A 6,088-nucleotide genomic window follows, 5' to 3' on the forward strand; every position below is an offset into this window, starting at 1 on the left:
TGGGTGAAGTTGCCAAGAAGCACACTTTACTCTTTTTTATTCCAGTACTTTGGACTTGGGTTAAAAAAAAAAAAACAAAAACTCGCTAACCAATCATATATCAAACCCTAGTTTTACGAAGACTCAGTTGATAATTTAATACGACCCCAATCACTTTGTACGATGTAATCTTATAAATTTATAATCGAAACTGTTCGTGTATATATAATGTATGTTAATATTGTATCTCATGAAGATTCTAAGCAATTGTCCTTTGGGTTAAACAATGAAAATCTAATTTACAAATGAACAACAGTATAGGTACAAATAGTACAGGTTCTCAGAAAGTGATCAAATTTTTTAAGAGTAGAAGATTTTAAACAGTTTCGACAAAAAAAAAAGAAAAAAAAAAGAGGGTAATTAGGGATATGCTGCAGTCTGGTGTAGGATAATTTTATGAGTCATTGTTAAATAATTTTTCTAATTAATCAAATAACATATATTTTTTTTTCTTGGATGTGATGATCTTGGAAGCAAAGGCTGGCAGGATCAGGGATTTCACAAGAAGGGTATGCAGCATTGATAATGCAAAAGCATGGATGCAGGTTTTGCTGAGATAGCAAAAATGTGAAAACCCTAAACCCTCAGAACCAGAAAAAAAAAATTAAAAAAATGAATCACAGAAAAAGGTGATGAAAACTGGGGCCAAGAAAGATGAGCCTCAGAAATCAGAATGGAAGGAGGGAGGACAATGAATGAGTGGCCAAACTTAGTACAGCGTCAGGGCAAAGAGCAGACGAAGTGAATGAGCTGGCGATATCGACAGGTCAAAGGGACCACGTGATCAGGGTTGGCATGCATAGTTGCATTCTATAAAAATTAAGAGGTTTAACGAAAAATTCTCGATATTGTTTATTTTAACAAAAAGAAAAATTATATTTTTACATTAAAAAGTTAATCCTGATATTATTTACTTTATTCTTTATTTTATCCTTATATTTAAAACTCAAAATTTTCAAACTATTTTCATTATTTTTCCTTAAAAAGTATTCATAAATAATATTATTCAAATTAACAGAATGGATGGGAATAAGAGGATTTGCTAATTCGGGCACCCCTCCAAGTGATGGAGAAATTAATTTGATTATTTTTGGTAATTACAGAGACTGGTGAACTAATTAGAGGAAGGAGGACAAAGAACATTATATTGTTTACATGAAAAATTGGGGTGTTTCTATTTTTTTTATATTAATTATAATGTTAATGAGTTAAATTATTAGTTGTTAAAGAAAAAAAAAGAATAAGTGAGAATATAACGCGGACCAAATGCATATGTATGATTACTTTTTACTACTGCGGCAATCTGTGAATGCTCCTATTAAGTGTACGTCTCATGCAAAACCCTAGCGCCGTATTTATGTTATTATTCATTGTTACTTGTATATACTGGAAGAGATCACATGAGCACGTGCTTCCTGAGATTGTGCCATTGGTGGCCGAGCTAGTTTGCTGTTTGCCACTGACAGAGTGGCACCATTTCTTTCTTTGAATTTATGATGAGGAGGAAAATTCTCAACCCTCCTAATTTTTTTTTTCTTTTTCTCCTACTTGAACGGTTATGGTTAAATTATGTCAACATCATATATTGATATTTTTATAGAAATAATAGTACAAAAAATAATATATAAGAGGAGTGGAGGACAAGCTGAAAGAAAATGAGAATAAGAAGGAAGATAATCTTACTTCGATGAAGAGTAAGGGTTTTTTAGCACCCCAACCCTTTTCGGAAAGGGGAAAGCGAACTACTGGGAAAACATAAAGGAAACCCTTGTTCGATTCAACATCTCATTAAAAAAATAAGATTTATGCTTTTTATCAAAAACAACAAAGCGACTTTCCCATCACAGAAGTCGATATTCTGGCTATTCAAAATGCCCTTTTAAACGGAAGTTCAAAATTTCGCATTTTGAGAGAACATAACTGTTACCACCTTGGTTTTAAAAAAATGATTTAAGGTGGCATTGTCCACGGAGAAACCGCCCCAAAGCCAAGTAACTATGGTATCCCCTACTACAGGTATGGCGCTAGCTAAGCTTGTAATTACTGTAGCTCCCCAAAAGCTCATATGACCCCAAGGTAGTACGTATCCTGTAAAAGCTGAATGCTACCTTACTTAAAATAAGGAATTAGTAAAATATGCCAGAAAGAAAATAGAAAAGCGGGGCGGACATCGGCACGTGCGTGAAGGCTAGGGCAGGTAAGTTCACATAAGGGTCTGAGCTCATATGTCGTACTCTATCATTGGCATGGGCGGCATCGATTCATTCGATTACGTAGAACATATTTATTTAAAGGAATCGCCAGACAGAACAAAAAGCTAGAAGAAAGATGACCAAGGCCAGGAATCGAACTATTAAATAAAAATAAGGACCGATGAGACCTTTATATTATAATCTTAGAAAACCCTTACTATAATCGATTATTTGCACATATCCGCTGAAATAAGGCCGATATCCGCATTAGAATTAACCTATCGTACTGATCTGGGTCTTCGTTTCTCTCTCCATTCACTTCTATACTGTGACAATATCAATGTCATCCTTTACTCCAGGAGTAGGGCTGTTCACCCAGTCTTCCATGCCTGAACGAAAGATGTCGAATTTGATTATCACTTTGTTCGGGAGAAAGTTGCTCGTGGTGATCTTAAGGTCCTTTACGTGTAGACAGACAATCAATCAGACAACGGATGTGTTCACTAATTTCATTACCTCTTGCTTCTTCCAGCTGCGTGACAACTGGCTACTCCACCATGGAGATGAGTAGAGGGGAGTGGCCTTATAGAAGGTTGGGGCAAGTTCTGAGCAAATGCTTAACGAAAGTCTTGGTGAATCGCTTGATCCAGCTCATGTTTACCACTGCTCTATCAAGACGGGCCCAAATACAGTTATTCCCAGATTGGTTATTACACCACGTGTATTTGCTGCCTTTATATCCAAAATAAAGCATGCCCAATTACGTAAAAGGGCGTGAATCATCTCCTGAAATTCCAGCATCGCATTATTATCAGGGGGCCGACCTCCAAGCTTTTCATGAGTTTCAGCGAGAATATGAAAGTCTCATCCCATAAACCAAGCATCATTAGATCCAGGTTGGTTCAAACTTCAAACCTTGTTCAAGGGGTATACGTTTTATCCAGGGGACGTAACGGTTGATCCGTCGGATAGGGGCATGCATTTTTCTCCATTTAAGTAAGGGGCTTTACTATCCGTTCTTTCACCTTCTCTCGGCTTCTAACAGCCTTACAGAATGAAGTCGATATTAATAAAGGATCAAAGATGAGAGGCTTAAAGCCAGGTCTTCACTTCAGTCTTCAGCCGGACAATGCAGTTGGGTGAAAGAAGAGATTATGGCAGATCTTCCAAATGGGTATTTTTTTTTTTATCATTCCATTTGGATTTTTTATGCTCCTAATGTTTTGGGGCTTCCCGACAATTATATACCTGTTAATCCGATGCCCACCCCTTCTCATATTGTGTCGGAATGGTATTTCCTACAAATCCATGCCATTCTTCGTAGTATACCTGACAAATCGGGAGGTGTAGCCGCAATAGCACCTGTTTTTATATGTCTGTTGGCTTTACCTTTTTTAAAAAGTATGTATGTTCTCCCCCACTTCATTAATATAGTATAGCGAGGTGTGCCACTTAATATATAGATATCTAAAGGGGGGTCCGCTGGAGGGCGTCGTAGCTGGTTGACTTCTACGTTGTAGTTGGAGGGATAAAATAGCGTAACAGGCAGCAGGTGCCTCATTTCTTCAGCTACAAGAGAATGAGTTTATGGGCCACTCACATGTTGTCAATTCGAATGCTTTATAATTTGACTAGATGACTTGGGCTTGAAGAAGGACATGCCTTGTGACTTATGTAGTTAGACATGAAGCAGAATCGACTGGAGGCGTGATTCTTCTTCCGAGCCACTTTTACAGTAAAAAAAAAAAAGACCCGAAAATGTTGTCTAAGTGTCTTTATCGCCTTCCACTCTTTTTGTGAAGTACTTGGCTGAAAGACCTCGCTTTTTGCTGGATAGGTGGTCCTTTTCTTTGACGTCAATCGTTTGGCTTACTTGAGAGGCGATATTTTTCCATACATTGCCATTTGACAGTTGGAGTTTAACCGCTCACTCAACTCTTTATTTAGCAGATGCATGTCAACCGTGTAATCATTGTATTTGTTTGGATTGAGTTATCAAACAAAGAGCCCAGCTTTTTTTCACCCCTGCTTATGATGGATTTATTTGTTTCGATTAATCATTGTATTTGTTTGGCAACCCAAAGATTACCAAAATGTGATTGCTATAGTATTATTCACGTAGGTCTTTCATACCGGTTTAGGTGAATGTGATACCTATATATAAGTATCAAGCATCATAAGCTTAATTTTTATAACACACTATACTAGTGTGAGTCCAATATATTGGTATCACAGCCATGAGTTTGATATATTAAACTCATGAGTCTAACATATTAAACTCTTGAGTTTAATAAATTAGTATCACATTCAAATTTTTCAACCTATTATAAAAATGTGGGATTCTTATATAAATTTAATATATTGGTATCACACTTTTTTTTTTCGACTTAATGTGGAAGGCCTAAGAAAAGTGAACCCAAACATTCAATAAGAAGTATAGATAACTCGATTAAGTCAGATAATCTCACTTAAATATTTTATTAAATAAATAATGGTCACCGTATTTTCTTTGGTTTATGAAGGGAAGGGATTTTTATCATCTTGTCTTTTCTTCAGATTTGGCTTTTAATATAAGGGATCTTGTCATTTTGGATATAGTACACGTCACCCATGGTGGGTCTAACATGCGTAGAATCCATTCCGATATACAGAAAAGAAATATGTAATTATTTGTTGCATGATATGTAACTTATTTGTAAGAAGATTCTTGATTTATAAATCGGATCGTACGATATTCATTACTAACGGAAAGAATACGTACATCATTGAGGATATGATGTATACAATGCGCTTCGATAAAAACTTTGTCAAAAATTTCAACACGGTCGAAGGAAAAAAGAACATCCCGCACCAAACTCGATTGAAAGTCTAGGATTACATCAAAGGGTTCCTTTAACCATATTACAAGATTATCCGAACTCAAACTCAGTCGTGCCATTCTGTGTGCTACCCTGTCATCTCTCGTTTACTAAATGAGGTCTTTCATCGAGGCCATTTATATGCCCAAATGGAGAAGTGTCATCCACACTGTTCTTTCGCAGCGTAGCCAGTACTAGCAAAGCATCCCCTTCGATTTCCCTAGCCGCCGCCATCGTCTCCGCCAACAACGACGAAGATATTCAAGCTACAATACTTACATGTATTTAATACAATCATTATCTTGACGTTAAATGGTATTGTAGATAAATATATTCATATTAATGTATCTGATGGTCAAAAATGTGTTAAATATATATAAGTATTGTAGTCAATCTGTATTTAAAGTAAAAATAAAACATTATGGGTCATTTTAGTTCCGGTCCCTAATCAGCCTAATCGTTAGATTGAAACCTTATTTGTTTAAATATTTTGATTGGGGTCCTTAACATCTTTTAAGAGATTTAACTCATACATTTATGCATTTAATGTCCCACAAATTATGAAATTTAAAAAAATTCAAATAATATTTTTAAAATATATTAAATACTTAAAAATCAATAATAGAATAATATTGTTCTTCACAAAATTATAGCAAAAAAATAATGTGCCCACATAATTATTAACATATTTTAAAAAATAACTATTGATATATTTTAAAACATAAAATAAATACATATAATTAGCATGGGTACATTTAGAAAAATTAAAAATGGGTAAAAATAAATTAAAAAATATGGGTACAAATACAAATAAAAGTTTAAAAAATATGAGCACAAAAAGAAATTAATATATGGGTACATATTAAAACTAAAAATAAAATTGGTACAAATTAAAAAAAGGATTGCAAATTAAAAAGGGTACAAACTAAAAATGAAAATATATGATTAAAAATTTAGCCATAAATATAAATATGGGAACTTTCATGAAAAAGGATTGGG

This window comes from Malus domestica, chromosome 02, assembly GCF_042453785.1.
Source record: "Malus domestica chromosome 02, GDT2T_hap1".
NCBI lineage: Eukaryota > Viridiplantae > Streptophyta > Magnoliopsida > Rosales > Rosaceae > Malus > Malus domestica.